Genomic DNA, 16,331 nt, shown 5'->3' with positions numbered 1-16,331 from the left:
CGCAAGCTGCCCCCCATTACGTCTGTTCGCGCCTGCCTAGATCAATTGCGCCATCGTCAGCGGCGGCCGCTACATCAACTCGCCCCCCCACACTGAGCCCCCCCCCCACCCCCGCCCCAACGGCTCGCGACAGCCCACCCCACCTATCCGTCTTTTCCCCTCACCCCGATAGTTCGCCCCCCTGGCCCCAACGGATTTGGCTGCCTTGTCTACACCTAATCCATTCCCCCCCCCCCCCCCCCCCCCTGGCATTCCACCCCTGCCAGCCCTGCTGTCCACGCCATAGCCACCCCCCGCCCTGCTGTCCCCCCACCCTCCAATTGCTCCCTCTCCTGCAACAACTTTCCCCCCTCAGGTAGCACTGCAACGTGATTGGCAGTTTTCTCCGAAGGGTCGCACAATCAAAACCTCTGGTCAAACACCGGCGCACTCAGCGAGTGCCCCCCAGTCAAACACCTTGCGTGTCGTCCTCTCTAAGGAGCAGGTCTTAGCCGTCTGAGCTAAGGAGCTTGAGCTAAAGGAAACAGAGATTTATGGTCAAGTAGTAGGACATTCCCCACAGCCAGGGCCCAGCTTCGGGACTGGCTTCACTCCACGCTGTACGCTGTGCATCGGCACACCGTAGATCGTGGAGGCGGTCCTAATGGGCCAAGGGATCTTCATGGTCACGCTCAGTTCGGCAGACAGAACTCGCGAGTTACTTGCCAGTTCACCATATGCGTCCACAAAGGGGGTCATATACATGGTCCCTTGGTGCAGTGGGTTTACTGTGAAGGCATTTGCACTCCACAACAGGTTTCTTCAGCACCCAGTCACCCTTCTTTTCCCCGACCTGGCAATAGAGTATTGCTAGTTGGTGGAAGACTTTGGACGGCTCTTTGGCACTGTCCTTCCCGCGTCTTTCGCGGATGCAATGACAGCAGCAAGAGTCCCAAAGGTACCGGTGGCAGTGAAAGAGGTCAAGAATATCCCACAGTTCCTAGAGATTGAGACAAGCGGGCACTCCTTTAGGCAACAAGTCATTGTGACTGGGCAACCAAGGCAATGCCTGCGCTGCCACAACTTTGGGCATCAGGCAGCAGTTTCTACGCGTTTTCGAACAAAGGCGGCTCCGCCGACAGGTCCACAGGTGGACGCTGACGGCTTCACATGGGTCCAAAAACGACAGAGAGGGAGACGCCAGGGGGGGGTGCAGCCAGCTTCTCAGACCCAACCTCGACAACAGGGAGTAGGTGGGCAAGAGACACCCCCTCGGCAGAGCACTCCACAGCCCCTCCCAGCAGGACCATAGCCCCCCACAACCACCACCCGCGTCACAAACTACCTCACCTGAGATCCCATAGCCCCCACATCCCATGTCCACCCCCCACAGAACCTGGCCCACAGCCCCTCCTTTCCAAGGCCACCAGCCCCCCCCATACCCGCCATGCATCTCTGTCCATACCACCATCCCTCGATCCTCCATCCCCCCACCACCTCCCCTACCGAGCATCCCCCCTAATCCGCACCCAGTTCAGATAATCTCCCCCAGACCCACCCCCCCCCCCCCCCTCCCACACGAGGTGATGAGTCACACACGCCTACATCCTACGAGCACCAGTAGTCTACCCCCTTCCATACAACCACCAGGTCATCCGCCCTTACGGCCCGTCGCACTTTCCCGAGACAGACAAAGTTGTTGCCACAAGAGTTCTTCCGCAATGGCCCATGGTCCTATCTGAGAGTTGCAGAGTGCGGAGAGTTTCCAGTACCTCTAGAGGTGGGGATCTTCATGGTTCGTAAGTCAAGGAGGGGCAAGGTCCATCTACTAGCACCACCGAATGGACCAAACTACACCTTTTTTCTTCAGTCCTCTCACTCAGGGAAGTGGACGACTACACAAATAGAGGAAGAGTTGAAGAGTTACGTGGCGGACCACATCTCCCAATGGATGGGACTAGCACTGTTTGCATAGAAGTGGCATGGTTGCATGATGGACATTAACTCGTGGGCTGGTGGCAAGGTCCCACACTTGAGCATTATCTTTCGAGCCCCTCCGCAATGAAGAGCTCCGAGGGATGTGATCGAGTGGCCCCTGGCACAGGCAGCCCGTTTCTACCAGTGTAGAGTCACGACTCTCAGCATGGCTGATAGATGCATCCACTACCTCTGGAGGTGGGGATCTTCATGGTCCGCAAGTCAAGGAGCGGCAAGGTCCATTTACTAGCACCACCAAATGGACCAAACTATGCTTTCTTCCTTTAGACCTCTCATTAAGGAGACTAGACGATGACACAGACAGAGAAGGAAGTGAAGGGACAAGTTGCAGACCACATCTCCCAATGGATGGGAGGAGGAATAGCACTCTTCCCAGCAATGGCCAAGGTGTATAATGGACATTTAACTGGTGGGATGGAGCCGAGGTCCCACATCTGAGCATTATTTTTTGAGCCCCTCCACAGTGGAAAGCATTGATGGACGTGATCGAGTCGCCCCTTGCACAGGCCACCTACATCTACCAGTGTACAAAGCCACAACTATCAACCTAGCTAATAGATGCCCTGGTGGTACCACCTAGAGTATCTATTACACACCGGTGGTACCACCATGGGGAAATGGAGTTCACCTTCCAAGCTTGCGACAAAGCACATTTGCATGTCCCATAGCTCTTCTTCTTCATCAGCAACACCGAATAGATGCCTGTTCGGTCAGTCACAGGCTTCCCCATGAGTTTACATCTAGCATCCTGGAATGTGAACAGCCTCCATTACAGTGGGGCACGTGGTTCCAAGAAGTTGATTGTTCAGCAGCAATTGCAGCCTGCCCTTGCCAGACAAATCAACATCCTGATTTTGCAGTCACCGCCAAGCCTCGGTCTACAGTCTTGAAGGCCCTCCTGCAATAAGACCTTCCAGGTCTGCCTGCCTAGTGTGAGACCGCAGACAACTAGCTTGCCCAAGAGGGCCATACTCTGATACTTTGGGTCTATGATCCCAAGCCCTCCCTCTGACCTATGTCGTATGATGGTCGCCCACGCCACCTTGGCCCTAGAATCCCTCGAACCATCAGACCTTTACCAAAGGAAATTCTGAACTAGGTGGCGAAGCTGCACTACGCAAGATGAGGAGAAGCACCAACATGAGGCGATGTACCACGCCGTCGCTAGGAGGACCTGGTTATCCACCAGGGCTCGTCTGGCTAGTGAGAGACGAGCCGTGCTCCAATAGGTCGATTTCCTTTGAATAGAATCAAGAACAGGAAGAAACTACTGGGCAGGAGTGATGTCGAGTCCCACCTGGAACCCTAAGTACCGCACGGTCTACCCTCTGCTCACCCATCTAAATCCTAGGTGGACGCCCCACTCAATGCTAGAGTGCGGGTCTATGAGAAATCCAACAGACTTTCACCAGTTGCTTTTTGCTCCCACTGCACAACAAAACAAGAGCCAGCCTCACTCTCTCCAGCACCAACTCATCGTTCCCTATATAGAGGGATGTATCATCTGCATACTCTGAGTCTAACAACTCACTCTCCTCTCTCACTAGAAGTCGGAGGCCGCGTAATCCGCTCACACGTGACCTGAGGAAGTGAGACATCGCCTCTGCAAAGAGTAGAAACAAGTATGGGGCCAGCAGGCAGCCCTGTTGAACCGATCTCTCCAGCCAAAACTCCTCCCCTCGCCTTCCGCCTATGAGAACCCTACTGGTGGCCGATCCGTAAAGGACGGAGACCCCACGAATCCACACCTGGGGGAATCCAAACCTCACCATGGTGCCCTCTAGGAAGTCCCGGTCCAACTTGTCATAAGCTTTCTCGAAATCCAAGAGTAGTATGGCCAGTCTCTACCCACTGTGCTGAGCCCCCTCTCTCGCTTCAAAGAAGGTAAATACATTGTCAACGATGCTCCTATCCTGGACAAAGCCTATCTGTGTGTCATGGATGATATCTGGAAGCACAGGGCGTAGTCATCTACCAATCATTTTTGCCAATGCCTTATAGGCCACTGACAGTAAGGTGATCGGTCTCCACTGGGAAAGCTCCAATTGGTCTCCCCCTTTGGAGAGAAGACTGATAAGGCCTGTTGAAATACTCCCTGGCATCTATCCTCAAGTGAAAATCTCCTAGAAGGCCATTAGTAGGGGGTCCTTCACCACTTCCCAGTAGATAGTGAAGAAGGTCTTAGAGAAACCATTCTCCCCCAGGCATTTCTGCCCATCCTGTGTATAGAAGGCCTCCTCTAGTTCCTTCTCTGTGAAGGGGGCTAGGAGGGAGCGACCCATCTCCTCTGTGACGAGGGACAGGTGTGATCCCATACCTGCTGTCTACATCTCTGTCCTCTAGCTAAAGCTGTCTCCTGCTAGAAAAGGCGCGTGTAATAGTCGGTGGCAATCTCCATCACCTCGTCTAGGCTAGAACGAGTCCTCCCATACTGATCCCAAAGGTTGCGTATCTGCTCTCTTGCGGTGCAAGGCTGATGCACCTGGAAGAACTCCCTGCACACCGTGTCCCCCTTCCACGCCCAGAAGGCTGCTAAGGTTTGGAAAGAGAACTCCGAGCGCCTATCCTCTACGCCAGCAATGGGTACTCTTGCACGCACCTCTTCTGCGTGGAGGGTGGGATCCCCCAGTGCCTACTATAATAATCTCTGCGTGGCTGCCAAGTCCTGCCGAAGTGCTCTCTCCTCCTCCCAGCTCTAGTGCCTGGCCTGTATGGCTACCTCTTGGCAGATTCTGCTCCACTCTGTTAGGACCTATGCAACCTCCTCAGCTATCCAATCCCTGATGCCCCACTCTCTAGTCCAAATTTTCTCTATCTGTCTCGTCACCTTCTCCCTCCTATAGATCGAGTCAAGGATCCGACAGGATCGTGTATCTAGGGCGGATGCTGGAGGGTCAAGTGTCAAGAGAAACGGGCAATGATCGGACAATGTGGTGCCTCTCAACTGCTCAATCTAGCCTCCACGAGAGCCTCCCCACTCTCCCACATAAAACCTATCCAACCGCTCCAACAGGACTCCACCTAGCCGCCTGTATCCCCAAGAGAAGTCCAACGACCTCTCCTTCCTGTGGAAGGCAGGGTCTCTCCAAGCATCACGTGCTCCGACTGCCAGCAAAAATACCTCCCATGCCACCTGCTCCTCCCCAACCATGCCCTGGTAGTTTCTACCGCTGCCCTACTGGTCCTCCGAAATCTCCAGGTTGTTGAAGTCTCCTCCAACTATCCAGGAGTCAACCTCTGGGAGTCCATCCGCGATCACCACCCAAAACCTATTGCGTGCCCTAACCTCCGTGGGAGCATAGACATTGAGAACTCCAAGGCACAAGTCCCCAATATCTAATCTGACCCATAGAATCCTCCCTGTCATTGTCGTCCCATGGTCTCGTACATAGGCAGTGAGATTGAGGCCAACAGAGGTGCATACGCCTCCACTCTTGCCGTGGGCACCTATGGCGTGCTCCTAATAAGTGTGCGAGCTGCCCGGAAGCACCTTCCCTACCCGCTGGGCCTAGGTAGGGATGAGCTTGTGCTACTATAGAAGCAAGATGTTGATCCGTCCGGCCAGGGCAAGCTACACCTCCTGTCGAGCAACCAACTTCTTGGAACCACATGTCCCACTGTAGTGGAGGCTATTCACATTCCAGGATGCTATGGCGTGTTCCCAGTAAGTGTGCGAGCTGCCAAGAAGCACCTTCCTTGCCCGCTGGGCCTGGGTGGGGGTGAGCTGGTGCTCCTCCAGAATCAAGATGTCGATCCGTCCGACCAGGGCAGGCTGCAGCTCCTGCCGAACAATCAACTTCCTGGAACCACGTACCCCACTTTTTTTTTTCCAAGAAAATGTGGCTAATTATATTACTCAAAAAGCTGATTACAACAAAGTGTTCAAGCTCAACAGAATAAATTGGAGCTGATGCAAAGTCACCACTACATCATGTATACAAGCCTCTCCGGGCGGTCTAGGGGGGATGGGGGCAAGGAGCCATGGGGGAGGGGTATATCGCCAAACGGGACTGCCTGCCTGCAGCACAAAGAATAGGCCTTGGCCGCCCCAGGAACGCATGAAGTGACCACGGAGTTCCTGACGCGCCCTGGACTCACCCTGCACCTGCTCCCATCGGCCACGGAGGGAGTGAATGATGGAGGTCCATAGCTCTGCCAAGGTTGCAAGTGCTGAAAGTTTCTCTCCACCGAAGGCCACCCGGCATCGCGCCTTCCAAATATGCCATCCAGTAAGACTCCCTATGATCTCCTATATCTCTGAGCGGTCTGCTGTGGGCTCTAGTACCTGGCGAATGGGTAAAGCCTCCAGACCAACCACTGCACATGACCCTGCCTTGATTATGAAAATCGTGTCCTGCATCCTGGCCTCATACAAAAGGTGACGGCCCTGGCTAACTACCTGCCAACAGAAAGCTCCCCATGAAATACACCCAAGGCTGGGGGCTATACGTCGAAGGATACGGCATGCTCCTCTCCAGACAAGCTACGCCTCCTTACAAGACCAAAGGCAATGGTTGGGGTTTCTAGAGGCTGCTGTGTGCAGCGCTTACAACCTCCTTCCTTCTGCATCTGGGCAAGCCAGCTTCCCACCGCCAAACCTCCATGTGCCACCAGCCATAAAAAATACGACACCCTCCTCGGCCTCCAGCTATCCCATAGGCGGCGCCAGAAGGTCCGTCGAAAGGGCTCCGTGATGCTATGCTCTGCCCAGTGTCTACTGCGTGACGGTGCCCAATCCATATCCTCTTGCATCAGTACATGTCAGCCAATCCTGGCAATGTATTCTAGGAGATTGGTGGCTTTTTTAAAACCGCAGAGGCCGGCCATAGCCACTCTCCTAGGTCCTACTCCAGCCCATCAAGTGGTCTACCCTCCCAGATCCAAAGGCACCACTCCTTGAGCTCCATCCAGAAGACATAGGGGTCCAGTCGCCAGGTCTTTCTCTGAAGGCCCACCACCCGAATCCTCCTCCATGAGAGGGTGGCAATCCCCTCATCCAATTGCCCTCTATCAAGGGCCAGACGTCCCCTCTCCTGAACGGTAAAGAAGGTCCTCTGGGGGGCGCCGCCTACTCTACCTACCACCTGAAGAGGGATGCCTGCTGGAGAGAACCTGGCTGCCCATACCTCCCCGGCCTCTATTGGTTCTCGTATCGGGGGGTCAAGCCACTCCGGAGGTATTGCTACCTCCATCTCTCTTCTCCTCAACTCCACTCCTCTCGAGCACCTTGATACTCGTTGTAGCACCTCCTTGTCTGCTATCCTGTACACCTCCCACCATGTCCTGATGGAGCGAGCCGGGCCGGCCTCCCACCCAGCCCACTGGATGTGGGGGCGCTCACCTAACTGTGCCCCTTCCCTGTCTTTGACCTAGAGGTTCCAGATCACCGGCTGACGATCTATTTCCTCTTGGTAGCCCGGGGGGCTCTGGATTAGGGCCTTACGAAGGCCCTGCCACACACGAAGTAGGCTCGGCAAGAAAGGTGATCTGGGTGGGATAATCTCGGCTAAAGTGAAGATCCATCTCAGGGACGGCCTCCATTCCCCACCAAGCCTCGGTTTACAATCCTGAAGGCCCTCCTGCAGTAAGACCTTCCAGGTTTGCCCACTTGGTGTGAGACCGCGGACAACTAACTTGCCCAAGAGGGCCCTACTCTGATATTCTGGATCTATGATCCCAAGCCCTCCCTCTGATCGATGTCGTATGATGGTCGCCCACACCACCTTGGCCTTGGAGTCTCTGGAGCCATCAAACCCTGACCAAAGGAAATTCCGCACCAGGCAGCGAAGCTGCCCTGCGCATGATGAGGAGAAACACCAACACGAGGCGATGTACCAGGCCGTCGCTAGGAGGACCTGGTTAACCACCAAGGCTCGAGCGGCTAGTGAGAGGCGAGCCGTGCTCCAATAGGTCAGTTTCCTCCTAATAGACTCTAGAACAGGAAGAAACTGCTGGGCAGGAGTGATATCAAGTCCCACCTGGAACCCTAGGTATCGAACGATCTGCCCTCTGCTCACCCATCTAAATCCCAAGTGGACTCCCCACTCCGTGCTGGATTCCGGGTCTGTGAGGAAGCCAACCAACTTTCGCCAGTTGATTTTCGCACCTGCTGCAACACAAAACACCTCAAGAGCCAACCTCATTCTTTCCAGCATCACCTCATCGTCCTCTATGTAGAGTCCTGTGTCATCTGCGTACTCTGAGTCTAGCAACTCAGGCTCCTCTCTCACTGGAAGTCAGAGGCCGCGTAGTCCACTCACACGTGACCTGAGGAAGTGGGACATCGCCTCTGCGACAAATAGGAACAGGTATGGGGCCAGGGAGCAACCTTGTCAGACCGATCTCTCCATTCGGACCTCCTCCCCTCACCTTCCTCCTATGAGAACCCTGCTGGTGGCTGATCTGTACAGGCTGGAGACCCCGCGAATCCAAGCGTGGGGAAATCCTCACTTCACCATGGTACCCTCTAGGAAATCCCTGTCCACCCTGTCGTAGGCTTTCTCGAAGTCCAATAGTAATACTGTCAGTCTTTGCCCACTGTGTTGAGCCCACTCTGTCGCCTCAAAGAATGTAAATACATTGTCTAGGATGCTCCTATCCTGTACAAAGCCTGTCTGTGTGTCATGAATGATGTCTGGAAGCACATGGCGTAATAGTCTACCAATCATCTTTGCCAGAGCCTTATAGGCCACTGACAATAAGGTGATCGGTCTCCACTGGGATAGCTCCAACCGGTCTCCCCCTTTGGGGAGAAGATTGATAAGGCCTGCCGATAGCCTCCCTGGCATCTGTCCTGAGGAGAATATCTCCTAGAAAGTCCTCAGTAGGGGGTCCTTCACCACCTCCCAGTATGTAGTGAAGAAGGCCTTAGAGAGGCCATCCTCCCCCGGGCATTTTTGCCCATCCTGTGTATGGAAAGCCTCCTCTAGTTCCTTCTCTATGAAGGAAACTAGGAGGGCGGGTCCTATCTCCTCTGTGACGAGGAACGGGATGTGATCCCATACCTGTTGTCTGCATCTCTTTCCTCTAATTGAAGCTATCTCCTGCTGGAAGAGGTGTGTGTAATAGTCGGTGGCAATCTCCATCACCTCATCAGGGCTAGAACGGGTCCTTCCATACTGATCCCTAAGGCTGCGTATCTACTCTCCCGCGGTGCGGGGCTGGTGCACCTAGAAGAACTCCTTACACATCGTGTCTCCCTTCCGCGCCCAAAAAGCTGCTGAATTGCGGAAAGAGAACTCCAAGTGTCTGTCCTCTAGGCCAGCAATGGCTGCACACGCATACACCTTCTGTGTGTGGAGGATGGGGTCCCCTGGTGCCTCCTGCAACAATCTCTGCGTAGCTGCCATGTCCCGCCGGAGTGCTTTCTCCTTCCCCCAGCACTGCTGCCTAGCCTGTAGGGCTGCCTCTTGGCAAATTCTACTTGACTCGGCTAGGACCTCTGCGACCTCCTCTGCTATCCTGTCCCTCCTCTCCCACTCTCTGGTCCAGATCTGCTCTATCTATCTCGACACCTCCTCCCTCCTATAGATCGAGTCAGGGATCCGATAGGATCGTGTATCTAGGGCAGATGCTGGGGGATCAAGTGCCAGGAGAACCGCGCAGTGATCGGGGATAGTGTGGTACCTGCCAACTGCTCAATCTAGCCTCCGCGAGAACCTCCCCACTCTCCCACATAAAACCAGTCCAACCGCTCCAACAAGGCTCCTCCTAGTCGTCTGTATCCCCAAGAGAAGTCCAACGACCTCTCCCTCTTGTGGAAGGCAGTGTCTTTCTAGGCATCCCGTGCTCCGACTGCAAGCAAAAAGACCTCCCATGCCTCCTGCTCCTCCCCGGCCATGCCCTGGTAGTTTCTTCCCCTACCTTGTTGGTCCTCCAAAGCCTCCAGATTGTTGAAATCTCCTCCAACAATCCAGGAGTCCACCTCAGGGAGTCCATTTACAATTTCCCCCCAAAACCTGTTGCGTGTCCTAACCTCCGTAGGGGCATAGACATTGAGGACTCCAACACACGAGTCCCCCATATCCAGTCTGATCCATAGAACCCTTCCTGCCACTATCGTCCCGTGGTCTCGTACACAGGTGGTGAGACTTGGACCAATAGATGTGCATACGCCTCCGCTCCTGCCATGGGCACCTATGGCTTGCTCCCAATAAGTATGCGAGTTGCCTGGTCCGATAGTGCTAGTAGATGGACCTTGCCCCTCCTTGACCTACGAACCGTGAAGATCCCCACCTCTAGAGGTACTGGGAACTCTCCGTGCTCCGCAACTCTTAGGTAGGACCATGGGCCATTGCGGAAGAATTCCTATGGCAATAGCTATGCCTGTTTTGGGAAGGTGTAATGAGAGATAGGGGTGGATGAGTTGGTGGTTGTATGGGAGAGGGAGGACTGCTGGTACGAGGAGGAAGTAGGTGTGTATGGCTCATCACCTCCTGTGGAAGGATGGGGGGTGGGTCTGGGGGGGACCACCTGAACCAGGTGCGGATCAAGGGGGGTGCTCGATAGAGGAAGTGGTAAGAGGGAAGAGGATTGAGGGATGGTGGGATGGACAGGGATGCATGGAGGGTGTGGGGGGGGACTGGTAGCCCTGGAAAGGGAGGGCTGTGGGCCAGGGTCAGTGGATGGGGAGGGGGGCCATGGGATGTTTGGGGGGAAGGGGAGAGGGGGGGAGGAGGGGGGGGGGGGGGGGAGGGGAGGGGCACGGGGGGGGATGTGGAAGCTGTGGGAACTCAGGCGAGACAGTCTGTGGCGCGGATCGTGGATGTGGGGGACTGCAGTCCTACTGGGTGGGACGGGCAAGGAGCGGCTGTGGAGTGCTCTGCCGAGGGGGTAGAGCTCGCCCACCTGCTCCCTCCTGTGTCGCTCCCCCCTGCGGTCTCCCTCTCTGTTGTCTCTGTACTCGTGTGAAGCCATCCGCATCCACTTGTGGGCTTGTCGGCGAAGCCACTCTAGCACCGAAGCGCGTGCACTGTACTGCCTAGTGCTCAAAGTCATGGTAGCGCAGGCACTGCCCTGGCTGCCTAGTTACAATGACGTGCTACCTAAAGAAGTGTCTGCCTGCCTCAATCTCTAGGAACTGTGGGATATTCTTAACCTCTTTCACTGCTAACCGTACCTTTGGGACTCCTGCGGCTGTCAGTGCGTCTGCGAAAGATGCGGAAAGGACCGTGCCGAAGAGCCATCCAAAGTCTTCCACCAACTGGCGATACTCTATCACCATGCCGGAAAAGAGAAGGGTGACCGGGTGCCCAAGAAACCTATTGTGGAGTGCAAATGCCTCCACAGTGAAGCCATTGTACCAAGGGACCATGTATATGACCCCCTTCGTGGACGCATAGGATGAGCTAGCAAGTAACTCGTGAGTTGCGTCTGCCGAGCTAAGCCGAACCATGAAGATCCCTTGGCCCATTAGAACCGCCTCCACAATCTGCGCTATGCCAATGCGCAGTGTGAAGCTAGTCCCAAAGCTGGGCCCTGGCTAGAGAATGTCCTACTACCTGACCATAAATCGTTGTTTCCTTTAGCTCCAACTCTTTAGTCCGAACGGCAAAGAGCTGCTCCTCAAAGAGGACGACACGCAAGGTGTTTGACTGGGGGGCACTCGCTGACTGCACTGACGTCTAACCAAAGGTTTCCATTGTGCGTCCCTTTTGAAAAGCTACCAGTCACGTTGCGGTGCTACCTGAGGGAAAAAGTTATTGCGGAAGGAGAGAGTAATTGGAGGGTGGGAGGGGGAGAGGAGTTGTTTTGGCGGTGGGGAAGGTGTTGGACGCCGCGAATGTCGGGTTACGACGGATACCGCACAAGGGGGTGGTACGTCTGTCGGACGGAGCCGAGATTGCAGGAGAAAGGTAGCGCGCCAAGGGCGGGGGGGGGGGGGGGGGGGGGGGGGGGGGAGAGGGGCAGTGCGGGAAAAATAGCAGCGTCGCAGGGGAAGGGAATGATGGGGGGGGCGGTGTGTCCTAGGACGACGGGCGGGATAAAAGGACACGATAGCAGTGGCCAGACGGGGCGGGCGCGAGCTATCAGGGCGGGGGCGAGCAATCAGGGATAGTGTATCAGACGGGGCGGGAAGGGGGGGGGAGGGGGTTTGCGAATTAGCATGGTGGGCGAGCAAACAGGCTAGCACGATCAGTCGGGGGAGTGGGCGTGAACAGTCGGGGCAGGGGGCAACAGTCCGTCGTGACGAGACAGGAGATATAGGGGAATTATTTTTTGTTCGTGTGTTATATAGATATAACTTTTGCCCAAGTTAGACAAGCTATCCGAAGATCTTAAGAAAACAAAAAAAGCAGCATATAAGCATAGAAGGCACTTAATTTTACAAGAAGGAGATTAGATGTAGTTGAAATTTGATAAAGCTCGTCTAAGAAACTCTAACAAGCCTTCATCCTAACTCACTAAGTTTGCAATGAGAAATTATGGACCATTTCAAGACACTGAAAAGATTAATGATGTTTGTTACAAGTTACAACTTTTAGAGCATTGAAAATTTCACAATGCTTTTCATGTCTATCTTCTGAAGCCTTATGAAGGACCTCCGCCATTGGAATGTATAATAGAGAATCCACTAAAGTAAATAAACAAAAGGGGATACTTCAACCAAAGCAATTAGTCTTTCATATAATCAAGAAACATTTTTAGAAAATTCCTTTTGAAATTTAAAAATTACTCTCATTTAGATTCTAAACGGATACCATAAGAGTATTTTAAAGACTATCCAAAAACACTTGTAGCTTATGAAAAAGCCATAGGATCAAAAATACTTTAAGCAACGTCTTGAGGATAAGACGGATTTCAAGAGGGAGGGATGTAACAAACCTTTTGCATATAAATTGTTACAAAGACATATTGGCTCAATGATTCCAAATTAATTTGATGCTCATGTACTTTGAAAGGTAATTTGTATTATTTAAGTATTTCAAAATATAATTAAATGTTTATATTTCTATTTAAAGATATTCAATGTTCAAAACACCCTATAATTATACTTGAGTCGTCACTGACAAGATGCCCAAGAGAAATTAAAAGTTTAGTTGGAGGATCAGATTAACAGGAAAGCTTTAATGATTGAGACTTTTACACTCAGATAGTCGCATTGACTAGAAGCCTATACAATGAGTGGTTTCAGAAAGTAAAATCATATGCTTATGATCAAAGAAACAAGCCATGAACCAATGAACCTATATAATAAAGCTCTCTAGAAGCTAAATTTGGCAACTCCTAAAATTTAGGAGATTACTATTTTTGAAAGTTGCTCAAATTGAAATTTCGTTTACGTAAAAGGATCTAGAATTTCACAAGGAATAATTTTGTCTTTAGTAATTATCTCAAATTCCTAATCATTTGAGAGATTTTTAGAGTACAAGATTTGGAAGCTTCTTTCTTTGAAAAAGTGATAAGTGGCATCTAAAATAGAACATGTGTCATTTTGAAAAGACAGTTAGAAACTGGGTGGGGTTCCTTATATCTTTCATTCTCGAAAGGTCACCCATCCTGCCATCGTGCCCTTAATTAGAAGTTTTCTATAATTAGGCTAACCATCTTATGAAAATCTTCCTCCATTTAACCTAGGATTCAAACCTAGTCTCAACTCATCGTTGTTACACTAATAGTAAGCTAGTTTTCTCTAGCAAGTATGAATTGCATTTCCAATACTCCCCCTCAACCCACACCATGGTTGAGGTCCTAGTGCAACCCAAGCTCAGCAACCTGAAACTTGATACCAAGTTAGAAACTAGGTGGGGACCCTTGCACCTCCTGTTTTAGAGAGGTCACCCATCCTAGTATTGTTCTCACCATTGCACACTTAACCAAAAGTTTACCATAGTTCGACTAGCCATCTAACCCCCAAAACCTTAAGGGGATGGATGACCTCCTGTCTATCTAATTATGAAATCTTCCTCCATTGGTCTAGGATTCAAACCTAGTCTTAACTCATTAACGTAGTTTTCTCCACCAAGTGTGGATTGTATTTCCAACAAAGACAAGTGTCCCTACACTCATCATTTTCAACACACACTCGTCATTTGTAACACCTACTTTTCACTTTTGAGCATCCAAGCCCCACACTTATATATTAGATGTCTCTCTCTTCATTTGGAATAAGCTATTATGCTGAAATTTCAGCCATATGCATTGTATCTCCTATCTATCTGGCATCCAAGAAACACTTTCTACTTAGTTTGATCTAATGCAAGCACTAAAGAAAAAAATTAGCTTGCTACCCGAGTTTGCAGAAATTAGGGTTTCAAAACCCTAATTTTCAGAATGGCAACAAATCAGCCTTTTGTATATGGTTCACGCACTTGGTACCTATGGTTTTCTTTCAGTAAATTCATGTAAAGAGGGAAGAACCGGTTCCCCTCTCAACGTGGCACGATTGGGGTGAAACAAGGCTGTCTACTTTCACCAACACTATTTGGGCTGTATATAGATGAAATTTCAGAATATGTGGATAGGACTGGTGGGGCCGGAGCCAGCCTAGCTGGAGTGCTGATACCATTACTGCTTTATGCCGATGATATTGTACTTATATCTGACTCACCTGAGGGACTAAATAGACACTTGAATGCATTATCAGCTTTTTGCAGAGATAGAGATCTTAAGGTGAACCTTGGGAAAACTAAAGTTATGGTATTTAACACTTCAGCTGCTTGGGTGACAAGAGCTGAGCACCAATTTACTTTTGATGGAGAGCCAGTGGAGATGGTTAGGCAGTATGTCTATTTGGGGGTCACATTGAAGGGACCACAGTTCTCTTGGAGAGAGACATCAGAGGCTCGTTTGGCAAAAGCATATGCAGCCTTAGGTGCATTGGAGAGGCAATGTGCTTGCATACAATTTCATGAGCCGCGTACCAAACTGTGGCTTTTTGACACCCTGGTTACACCCACACTCCTATATGGGGCAGCTATTTGGGGTCCGAGTCTCTTTCACACGAGGAGACAGCCTTTGGGAGACTAGGATGGACCAGAGAAGGAATACTATGATGGATGGGAGCATATGGAAAGACCACTGGTCATGATGATCTCACGTGTGATACGAGCAAAGAGCTCGACCCCACATGAGATTATCAGAGCTGAGTTGGGAGCATCACCCATGGTGGTTGAGGCCTTGGTCCAGGCAGTGACTTTCATACATAGACTATGGGAGCTCCCCCAAGATAGATACCCACGGCTAGCCCTGGCCTCTTCTAGACAACTAGCAGCAGACGGTGACAGACACTGTTGGTATGCTCAGATGAGTACATGGATGAGTCTACATGGGCTGCAGATTGACAGACTACCCCCCTTTGACTATAGCCTGGATTGCTCTACACTTGAACTAAGCCGATCAGAGCTAAACCATATGATCAAAGCAGACATACTGAAGTTAGATACGGAGAAGACCTGGATCCGACCCCCCTCCCCCCATTGCATGAGGATGGCACACTACCAAACCCACTTCCTTCAGGTATCTGAGGATGGTTTCATCACCCGACCCAATTACATGGACACACAGCTGCCTCATGGACTACGCACAGTTATTGGTTAGATCCGCACCTCATCCCACCACCTGAGGATTGAGACAGGCAGATGGGAGGGTATACAGACAGAAGAACGCATATGCCCACTATGCAACAGAGAGCCAGAGACAGAGGAACGCTACATCTGCCGATGCACTGTATATTATGACATATGATGTAGATACCACTGTCTGTTTCGAGAGGGTTTTGGACCCCTGAGACGGATCATGCAGTTTGAGGATCAGAGATGCTTGGGATTCTTCCTCTTGGAGCTCCAGAGGCGCAGAGCAACAATTCTACGGAGTAGGAGGCCCCCACAGCTCGGCTCACATGGACAGAGAGCAGTCACTGACTCTTTCACTAATACATGACAGAGTATGGCAGATACCACTACTATTGCCACACAGCCTATAGGAGTACATCATCATTGGACCTCATCTTCTGTAGGTGTCCCTTTGGATAGAGCAATGGCACTTAGCCGGTCTAGGCGCCCACGTCCACCCGGACGAAGGCCTAGACATCCACACCACAGACAAATTAAAGCCATCATTGAGCGCCACAGGAGACAGATGCCGAGACGCCTCAGCCATGCAGAGATACACCTCCTTAGAGAACAGACATATCATTGATGGAGAGTTTTCCTTTCTCTACTCTCACTTTCAAATCACTTTCCCTTTTATAGGACACTATTTCATTTTTTTTCAGTCTTATAGGCATGTTTTCATCTTTTTCTCGTTCCAGATGAGAAACACATCATCATTGTATGTATTGCTTTGGTCTCATAGGCCACATTGGCCTTTTAGAGATGTTAATATACTCTCTCTCTCTCTCTCTCTCTCTCTCT

General features: G+C 51.7%; 1 protein-coding gene across 1 annotated transcript in view; it reads right to left on the bottom strand.

Annotated features, from left to right (window-relative positions):
* The window catches only part of LOC148021147 (inositol hexakisphosphate and diphosphoinositol-pentakisphosphate kinase VIP2-like), a 261,593-nt gene that overhangs the window by 125,102 nt on the left and 120,160 nt on the right, over positions 1–16,331 (bottom strand). The gene's annotated exons all lie outside the window — the stretch shown is intronic.

The sequence above is a fragment of the Lygodium microphyllum genome, chromosome 18, assembly GCF_053477565.2.
Source record: "Lygodium microphyllum isolate KBCC chromosome 18, Lygodium_microphyllum_v1.1.10, whole genome shotgun sequence".
Classification (NCBI taxonomy): Eukaryota; Viridiplantae; Streptophyta; class Polypodiopsida; order Schizaeales; family Lygodiaceae; genus Lygodium; species Lygodium microphyllum.
Note: the sequence above shows the minus strand (reverse complement) of the source record. Positions and strands in the feature narration are given on the sequence as shown.